The sequence below is a fragment of the Alligator sinensis genome, unplaced genomic scaffold (genome assembly GCF_000455745.1).
Source record: "Alligator sinensis unplaced genomic scaffold, ASM45574v1 scaffold728_2, whole genome shotgun sequence".
NCBI lineage: Eukaryota > Metazoa > Chordata > Crocodylia > Alligatoridae > Alligator > Alligator sinensis.
Window position 1 is genome coordinate 254,766 of NW_005842573.1, and position 10,842 is coordinate 265,607.

The 10,842-nt window shown below is 42.8% G+C and overlaps 1 protein-coding gene across 2 annotated transcripts in view; it reads right to left on the reverse strand.

Annotated features, from left to right (window-relative positions):
• LOC102388376 (guanine nucleotide-binding protein G(q) subunit alpha) overlaps nt 1-10,842 on the reverse strand; it is a 195,920-nt gene that overhangs the window by 145,258 nt on the left and 39,820 nt on the right. The window contains exon 1 of one of the 2 annotated variants that reach the window (XM_025214215.1): nt 6,224-6,227. The exons of the other annotated variant lie outside the window; for it this stretch is intronic. The gene's annotated coding sequence lies outside the window, so the exon portion shown is untranslated. Of the gene's footprint in view, nt 1-6,223; nt 6,228-10,842 lie in introns of those variants that run through there. 2 annotated transcript variants of the gene reach the window in all.

Sequence of the window (10,842 nt, forward strand, 5' to 3'; positions counted from 1 at the left end):
GACTGGGTTCTGCTCCAGAGAGCTGAGCTGGCCCCTCCCCTCTGCTCTCTAACCAGAGCAGGGGTGGGGTATGACCTGATGCTGACCTGCCATTGCCCCTGAGGCAAATTCTTCTCCTCTTCTCCCCTCCTCCCATCCCCCCATTGGCAAACCCTGGGGACCTTCACGGCTTTTCTGCAGCCAGGCAGAGACAGAGCTAATTTCTCCCTGTGTCCAACTTCCCTGCAGCCAGGGAGGGGATTAATTCCACAGCAGTCCCGGAGCAGGGGAGAAAGGCAAGACCTGCTGCACCTGTGAGCCCAGAGCTAAGACCTACATGATCAGACTAAGAGGTGGGAAGTGTTGGCAAAGACCTGACAATCATCACCATATGTGCTTGAGATGAAGTCAAGGGAAGTTGCAGACAGCTTCTGGCTGGAAGTTGCAGACCAAAGAATGCAGAGAGCTACATTTACATTATAAAACAGAATCTGTAAAACCTAAACAAAGCCTTTCAGAATGCCTGGCTGTAAGGAAACACTCTGCCCTCAGGATTAGTAAGACCTATGCAAGGCTTTCCCTTGTCTTCCTGCTTTACATTTTAAGTTAAACTAAGTTGTGTATGCTGTGTTTTACTGGGCTGTATTGTAGCTTAGGACAAGATTTTTGGTAGTTCCCTGTTGTATGCTTTGCAAATTGCTGTGATCAATACATGCTTGTGTCAGAGAAAGGACTTTCCCCACTCCTCAGTCTGGCAGCACCCCTCGGCTGGTGACTGGCATCCTGTGTGTGGTGCTAGCCCCGGCTGGTGCCTGGCCACACCCCCTCTGCTCCAGCAGGGAGGGGTAAGAGTCCTAGAGGGCATCTCACTTCCCTCCCCTTTTGCAGTGGCTGGCAGGCATGCTCTAGTGCCCCACCCCCAGCTTCTAGCTTCAACCACTATAGACACATGCCTGCATTTTCTGATTTACCAGAGCATGTCTGTCCAGTTAGTGATCAGTTTAAACTACACACCTTAGACTAACCTGCAAAGAGTGAATCTATTCAGGTTCAGGCTTTTTGAATGTCTGTCCCTAGCCATGGTAGGTACAAAGCTAGCACATGTGGTTTCTACTACTTTGTACACTGGCTCTGCCAACCACTGCTGTCAACACTGCCAAAGCAGTGCCATATTGGCACACCTGCTGCCAGCTGCCACTTCTGAGAAAGCAGAGGTTAATGTCAGGAGGGGAGGGACACAATGAGGTATAGCACAGCAAGGCTGCACTACTGCTAATTATCTGCTGTATACGTCCCTGCTTATATCAGCTTTAACATATAGGTCAGCAATCTCTCCACCCTCCCCTACCCAGCCCCACATAAAGCCTGAGCTCTAGTGGCAAGCAAGACCCAAAAAGAGTTTGTACATGCTCCTGTACCTCTCTGAAGGTATCATCTTGTTCTCCATAGCCTCAACTTTCATTTAAAAAATGCTATGGGTACAAACAGAACTTACACACTGGGCATAAAAGTTATGCTGGAACTTTCACATCTGCTGCTCCTTTGACAGTATAAATGGAGGGAAAATGTTGCCATTTTAATCCTGTTTTATTCAGGGCTAAACTGACAGTGATTTACACTCCCTATAGGAGCATGCAGATCTATCAGTCACAATCAAATAGCTGATAAGCAGCTTCCTCTCTCCTTCTAAAAGCAGTTTGCTTTTGCTTCAGGTAAATCTCTCAAAAACATGACCCTTCATGTAGGGACAAGGCTGAAGCATGCCCGGAATGACTCAATGACCCATTAGCTCAAATCCCCAAATATAATAATCAAAATATCCAAATGGTTAACTGTTTTGTTCCTGAGGTAAAAAAGGTGATAACCAGAAGTCTTCAAAAATAAATCTGGGGCTGACTACGGTCATCCAACCATATAGGACGTTAAAAAAAAAGTATAGCTACTCTTTGAAAGCATAGAGAGATTAATCCTGTTTCAGACAATGAGGAAGGTCTTGATGGGTCATTTAAACAAAGTGTCCTCTTCCTGCCAATATAAGGCACAAATGCCACCATTCATGGGGCAATTCCAGCATGAGGATTGGATCTTCTGGGAAATCTCATTAGCCCAAAAGTTTCCTTCTTAGTATTAAATGCCCCTTCCCCCCGCCCCAAACCTAGCTCTTGCCTATACAAGCTTTTTACCAAAAGTCTCAAAGGACATTACAACGGAGATCGGTATTCATTTTCTTCATTTTAAAAATGCAGAAACCAAGGCATAGAAAGGGCAAGAGACTTGCCCAAGGTCATCCAGCAATCCAGAGATGAGAAGAGAATCCAGGTTGCATAAGTCTCAGTCCAATGCTAAATGTGCTAAACTATACTGCCTAGTGTGGTAGTGACAAAACAACTATTAAATACAGCATGTTGAAAGTATTTAGTGACTTTAGTACATATATACCTGGGCCTTCCAGTCCATGGTTCCAGGATCTCAGGGCAACTTACGGCTCAGCAAATCAGACACTGGTTTAATTAATTCACCTGTCTATATAAGAGATTCAATATTCAGGAACAGAAAGAAGGGTCACAGCTTCTGTTTTCATCATGATTTGACTAGCATATCCCCTAGAATCCAATCATCTACACAAGTTTCTCAAATTTATACCTCACAAACACATACAGGGACCCAATACTGAAAAGCCGTGACTGTAGAGGCTTTAAAAATGCCCTTGTTGAATGGTTCACCAAAACGACGACCAGATGGCTGTTTGCTACTCAGATTTGCAATCTGAATGTCATGCTACAGCCTGTGCTCTTAGAGGACGCTCAGGCAGCAGACACAGCAAAGATTGCTTTCTTTTATCTATGCTTGGCAAGGTTATGAACTTTTCATTCAGAAGCAGCCTTCTCTCCTGTTATATATGACTTTGCCATTTTCACTTCAAGGTTATGCTAAAGCAGTGATTCTCCAATTCTGTGGGGAGGGCTTGTGTCCTTTTATAAATTTGTTTTACTGTTGAGTACCCCATGATTCCATGCTATGGGTACTAAAACAAAACTATAACTCTCACTGTAACACTAACAATAACCTAAGAATTATGGGAATGTTTATTTCTCATTTGTTTTATTATCCCATTTATAATTTCCCTTTCCCTTCTGCATTCTTCCTGCACCCTCTACAACAATGGCTCTCAACCTTTTTGAACTGAGGAGCATCCCTCCATCATTTTGCTTTGGAATTTAGTGGCACCCCATTTAAAACCTAATTCTTTTTTTTTACAGTGCTTTACCTCCTTGCACTCCACAACACCCCAAAAGGAACTCATGAGAAAGTCGGCTGGGCAGGAAACCCATGAGAATAGGGGCAATGCATAGGGGATGCATGTGGGTGCACATGCACCTCCTGCGTGGTAGTGCACCCCCTGTAAAAAGGTGCCACCAACACTGTTGGTGGCGCCTGTCTGCGGTCGCCACTCACCACCGCACCACCGGTCCATGATAGGTACTAAAACAAAACTATAACTCTCACTGTAACACTAACAATAACCTAAGAATTATGGGAATGTTTATTTCTCATTTGTTTTATTATCCCATTTATAATTTCCCTTTCCCTTCTGCATTCTTCCTGCACCCTCTACAACAATGGCTCTCAACCTTTTTGAACTGAGGAGCATCCCTCCATCATTTTGCTTTGGAATTTAGTGGCACCCCATTTAAAACCTAATTCTTTTTTTTTACAGTGCTTTACCTCCTTGCACTCCACAACACCCCAAAAGGAACTCATGAGAAAGTCGGCTGGGCAGGAAACCCATGAGAATAGGGGCAATGCATAGGGGATGCATGTGGGTGCACATGCACCTCCTGCGTGGTAGTGCACCCCCTGTAAAAAGGTGCCACCAACACTGTTGGTGGCGCCTGTCTGCGGTCGCCACTCACCACCCCACCACCGGTCCATGATAGCCCCTGGCTGCCAACAACGCTGCCAGCAGCACCAGGGGTTGGCGCTCCCCACCCCAGCCACCGACAGTGCCAGCAGCATCTGCAGGACCTCCCTGCTCACTGCTGCGTTGCTCCCGCCACCGCTGTCACGCTACCGCCGGCACAGCTGCGTTCCCCCAGCTGCCAGGGCTGCACACTGTTCATGCCTGAGAACATGGCAAAAGCTGCTGGATGGTGCTTGGTGCTCACAGTGGCTGCTAGGCAGGACAGATTGAGGAGTTTTGGGTAGGTCACTAGACTCCTGAAGGAGGTAACTGCCCTTGCAGGAGGCAGAATGGGATAATAGTGGCTGCTAGTGCAGAGACTGGTACCAGATGAGGATGGCAGGGGCAGAACCCTGCTGTGCTCTTTTTTTTCCCCACTGTCTGCCCCCTCCCTGCCCCCATCTCTACTTGAGGGGGAGAGCGTGGCCCTTGCCACTGCAGCTGTACCCCTGGGGACTTAAATGCCAGACCATTCTCTGCAGCCCCTCCTACCAGGAAACAGCCCCCCAGCCTGTGGCAGACCATGCCACTAGGAGCACAGAAACAGTTGGTGCAGGGCTGCTGGAGGTCGAGGCCTGCACTTTTCAGGGACATATCCTAATGAGTGCACACACAAGGTCTGTGGTGCCACAAAGAAGTTTGAGGCACGCCAAACCACACGCAGCACATGTGCACCCATTTGCTGTGCTGTTAATTAGCAGATCAGCAATTTTTTTGACACTGGGAGATCCTGGTGTCCAAAAAAACTGCCACTGAAAAAAGTGCTGCAGCACACAGGGCAGCAGTGTACACCACCAGAAAGGAAGCCTGGCCAGTCAGAACTATGCTCTGCCTGCTGACCAGGTGCCAAGTAGCCAGTTCAGTACCACTGCTGCCCCAGGAGGCCCCTTCCCACCTGGGTCACTTAGCTGTGCATAAGCATGTGTGCAGGGGCGTGCCCAGGACAAACAGAAATGGCATAAATGTATGTTGCTGCTATTTGTCCTGTGGGAAACACATACCCCTGCATGTGCATCCTCATCAGGATGTGCCACAACACCCTAGTGGAGAAGCACTGCTCTAGGAGTTGGCTGCATACTCCAGAATGAATACACTTGTGTGTTCACGGACATAGAAGATACCTGCCCATTTTGTAGTTAGGGATTTATATGTTGTACAGTGTTCAAATTATGATGAAAGTAAATGGAAAAAAATATCTAGTACAATAATGATTATCTAAATATTATGGAAGATAATGATCCAGTCCTGCAAATACTCATTTGTAGGAGCAGTATTGACATGACTAGAACTACCTGTGCTACTAAACACAAAATCTGGCAGTAAAAGTTTACAGGAACGGACACTATATTCAATATTCAAAATATCCCTGTGCTCCAGACATTCATTAAGGAAACGGTTTTGAAACAATTCAAATTTACCTTTTGAAAATGAATCAAGAGTAAGAGCTTTGCTTATACAGTGTCAGTGTTCCTAAATATCCCTGCATACAGCAATATAAAGTAACTGAAATGAACCTTGTTCTTGCATGCTCTAATTTTTAGATTTGTTTTCAGTTAAAATAATATCATTTTCCAAGTGAAATCATGCTGAATGCTTTTTTTAAAGAACACACATTTCTAAACTAACCAAAAACATTGTAGTTATTAAGTTAAAATAAGCTCCAATCTCAGTGTGGCCTTTCTCCAAATTTGCCCTTTCTTCAAAAAAATAAAAGCACAATGCCATAATTGTATTGCTTGGAGTTTTATAATGATCTAATTTAGATTAGCTAGGTGCAAAGTAATGAGAAAGGGACTCCTTACTGAAATAGACTACTAAACATCCATAAATAGTGGTCAGTCACCTTTCACCTAAGATTACTATGAATCTGGTCACTGAAACAATAAAAAAACTAAAAATTAGGGCTGTGCAAAACTTCAGTAGCCGATTCGATTTGGAGGAGATTCAGCCAAATTTGGCAGCCGAATCTCCAAATCCACATTGAATCGGGAGATGCATTCAAGGTCCAAATCAAATCGGAAGCATCTGAATTGATTTGGAAAAGATTCGTAAAGATTCAGAGATTTGGAAGACAGGCTTGCAGGAAACAGAAATTGAGAAGAGGGAGAAGGAAGGGAGTGGGAGAGACTGCTCTGATATTGACATCTGCAGCTGGCCAGTGACTGATCTTTCTCTTGAGTTCCCTTCCAATCACAGTACTCTGCGGGGAGGGACATAGAAACAACATATAAGGCTGTATGTGAAGTGATCTGTTTCCGTGCCTTTTTGAGCTGTGTCTGTCATGCAGCAGCAGCTGTATCTGAAAGGCTCTGGCTTGGTAGCACTAGCTAGTTTCTTGCTAGCAAGTTGTATCCGATTTTTTTCCTACTTACCCTTGCCTACCATCCCTACTGTTATCCCTTTCAACTTATTCTTCCCCCGAAAATCCTCTTATTTGTTCTTGTTAGTCTGTCTTTTTTTATTCCCCGCACAAAAAGAAATCTGTGCTTTCCCTGATAGTGCGTCATTATCATTGTGCAGGAAAGCACAACATACACACACACATTTTGCAGCACAGCAAACATGAAATGTCCTGGAAAGGCAGGTGCCAGGTCTTTTGGCAGGAGAGGGAGAGGGGGCAGAGGGAGAGCTGCAAAATCCACCCCCCCCCAACATAGACGCACCCTCTTTCCTGGCAGTAATGAGTTTTATGCTGCTAGTGGGAGTAAGAAGGTGGGAGCAGTGTCTACTCCACCTCCAGTAACACCAGTAATAACCACCAGCACCAACATGACAGTCTCCACTCCAATTTCAGTTCCCAGTGTGAGCCTTCCAATGCCAGAGAATGAGCTGAATCTGGAACCAGGGGACCTGAGTGCCCTAGCTAAGTAAATTCTGGGGAAGGAGGGGGAAGCTGAGTTTGTGCTCCACACCCCTCAAGGTTCCCCTAGAGCCAGATCTCTTCTGGAAGGCACTTCAGAGGAGGTTGTGGGGGCAGGTGGCTCAGCTCCCCGCATTGATGTGTCTCTGCCTGGTGAGGAGGGGGATAAGGCAGGATCCCCACCCTCAACCCAGGAGGGGGGTAGTAGTGTAGTGTAGGATCATTCTGAGGTGGCAGATGATGCCATGTATGCTACCTGCCAGCACTGCTGAAAGCAGATCAGCTGGGGCAAGGAGGTGAAACACTTCACCACCATGGCAATGCTGCTGCATCTCAAGAGGCAACACCCCCTTGCCCTTGCTTCTCCTCAGACGGGCACCAGGCCGGACATCTATTAAAGACAAGAACACCCAATTATCAGCGGGGGCACATTTCTCACAAGAAAACCACACTCTCTCCAATCTAGTCCTGATCCTCAAAGGAAATTTACAAAAAACCCTTCACAGATGAGCCTATGAACTTCACTTCATCAACCTCCTAGATACAAAAACTCATGGACTCAATATAGACATTGGATTTATGACACACTATAACCTGCCTGACATCTGACTCCCCAGGTACCTCTCCACTTTTACCTGCTACATTCTGTCCTCCCACACCTCTCTCTCACCCCCTGATGCCTCAAATTACATTTTCACTGACTGGCTTTCTTGCATGCATACCTGCCTCTGGCTTCTTTACTATTCATTCCATCCAGGAAGAGCACACACCAACTGCAGATGCTCCCTCAGGCTGACAAAGGGTTTTTAAACCTGAAAGCTTGCTAAGATATATTTATCCAACTATTCAGTTGGTCTAATAAAAGATATCAGATTGACCCGAAGAACCTTGTCTGCCTATGTCCTTAGACCAACATGGCTACAACCTATACCCCTTAACATATACAGTGATACATGTTTTGCTTTCAACAGTTTGAGGTGCACTTTCACAGAAACCTCTGCACCTATCACCTTGAAATTTGGCAGGATTCATGCCCTCAGAAGGGGCTACCATCCCTGCTGTTCATCCAAATCTGCAAAGAAATGACAAAGTTATAGGTATTTTAGTGATTCCCCATTACAGTCTATGGATGAATCACCGAATTGGCGCTGAATCTTTGAATCCAGTTTGGCTGAACTGAATTGGATCAGTGACTGAAATCACTGAATTGAATCACTGTTCCTCTGAATTGGCTGAATCTGAATCAAACACTTGTTGCAAAAGGAGGATTAAGAGCAACTGAGTTTCAATATCCCACACATACTAAATGGAAGCTGAAAATTTTATGTACTGAACCATTATTCTCCTGCAAAGTTGTTATTTCTAGATTGAGCAGGTATCCAATAATCATCCAGAAAAATGCTTCTGGTTGTGAGCTCTCACCTAAATGTACAGAGAAGTGTTGAATTATAGAAATAAAACACCCAAAGTGCAGAAAAAATAGATTAATTCATACAAAAAGACCTGTGAAAACAATGAAAAGTGAACTATGCGAAAAGCAAAGTACTTGATTTTAACTACCAGTATTGTATTTTTTTAAAAGGAGAAAAAACCTTTCTTATACCATCTGAACTGGTAGGAATCAAAGCAGAAGGCAAACGTTTCTTCTCTAGTTATCCACTGGTAGAATGCAGGAAGACAATTTTCGGATGAAGCAGAGATTGGTCCTATATCATCATGCACACACAGTGCAGCATACAGGACTTGGCTTTCTAGAGTGCTAGAATGTGTAAAGTATGTTGTAAGACTTTTATGAGATCATTAGAGGGGACTAAGCATAAGAAGGATTATCAGCGGATCTAGACAGCATAGCTGGATATCAAGAATACCTCTTGCACAATGATTCATATGATGCAACGTGTTTCTTCCATTTCTCATAGTGTTATTAATAGAGTATAAAGAGGAGATGTAGGATACCATCATAATATTCAGGGATTATTATATCAGCCCCCAAATTTCATCATGCCATACAAACTTAGATATAAAGACAAAAAGTAAGTAATGGAGCTGCACCTGAGAGCAGGAGTTAGATTTCTATCTTTAGTCCTGATAATGGTGCTAACAAGGATGCTAGATATATTTACATAACAATATGATGGCAATAATAATATAATGATAACAATAACAATTTGCAAAGTCTTAATTAGCATTAATAGTGAATTCTCCCAGGAGCCATGAGAGATTTGGATGTGTTTTCATCCAAATAAAATTGGGGAAACTAAAGCACAGAAAGATAGGGTATCCTATGTGAGGTTGCAACAGCCAGGAATGAACCTAAGGCCTTCTGACTTCCATTTCTGTGCTTAAATTGCATCTCTGCTCTGGTATTTATATCCAAACAATTATATGGAGTCCCTACAGCATGAAGTTCTTAGGACAGTTTAGATTGGAGGGAAATTTAAACTTATTTTTGGAACTTGCCTAACACTGAAGCACATCAGCAAAAAACCAAAAGAAGAATAGGCACCACTCATTGACACTAGCTCCAAATAACTCTATAAATTATTAAACACGCTTTTTAAAAGTATTTAGGACAATTTCAGTCTGTAAATTCAATTATCTTTTGAATTAAAAAACAAATTATACAAGTCATCGTGTATTTTGTTTAGCTTCTTTGTCTGGTATTTTATAAGCAGACAGCTGAGAAACCTGTCAATAAATAATGAAAGCTAACAAAATATCACTTTGCAAGATAACGATTTCAAAAAAAAATTTGACAAGATATATACATCTCCCTTCCAAAGAAACAGGTCTTATATATTTTTAAATACATCTCTTAATGCAAAGAATACTACAGAAACAAGTGACCTGAAATCTCAAAATCAGTCTTCTGTGCGGTTTCAAGAATACAGTATTTGAATGATCTCAAAATGTTCATATGAATTAAACAGTTGTATTAATTAAAAACCAAAACACAAGAAATCCACCACAGAATAGTATCGTAAGTGAAGTTCTGTGTGTGTTTACTTCCTTGATTGGATTACAAAAACCTTATTCATTACACACTGTTAGGAGTTGAATCTTTTTAAAATTCTCTGTATTACGGGCAAACATATTTTAATAACATAAAGCATACTGTACCAATGATTTCCCACACAAAGTACATCAGCCGATTTTTCTCACTTTCTCAAAAAAACCCTCCAAAATCAACAGTTAGCTTGTAAATGCTTTTTAAAGTTAAGTAATCCTCTTACAGATTTAATCCAGCTGTTTGAGCAGATAATAGACTTTGCTTAGCATTCTAGTGTAGCCACTGAACCCAGTGAGATCAAACTAATACACATTTCGTTGAATGCATGATACAATTAAGGGGTCCAAAGTGACTACTACAAGAAAACATGAAATATGGCACTGACTTACTGACTAGTGTAAAAGCAGAACTTCATTTAAAATTCAGTTTGTATTCTACATCTCTCCACAAGGTTGTTGCTGAAGGGATGAGTTTCAAATCCTTACGAGAAATCTAGCTGATCAAAATACAACCCTGAACCAAACAATCAAAATCAAAGAGTATTGCTATGATATTGAACCCAATCAGAAAAGCCAGTTTCTTTCTCTCCCTGACCTTAACTTCTAAGTACAAAGAGAAGAAAATCTCGTCTTCCTGGCTTCAAAATAAAAATAATATAAAAAAGATCCATATCCCTTCATCCTAGTATCAGGTAATTTTCAGAAGCTGAGTTCTATCTTGCTTTTATCAGAGCTTACATTTAACATTACCTGTAGCACACAGGATATGGACAGATGAACAATTACACAGAATTGGGAGGTGGAGGAAGGTGGTCAGGGACAAATCCATTGCTCTATTGTAACTTTAATTTTCTGCTCCTATCCCATTGTAAATGAAAGCTGAACCATGGAGTTATCCCTGTTTTATTTAGTGGCTGAGCAGTGCCAGTCTGATTATCATACAGTAAATCCACTCTCTTTTAATTTGGCACAATTAGTTCATATGTCCATACCCATAACCACAACTCAGCACTGGTTGGGTAGGGAGGGAAAG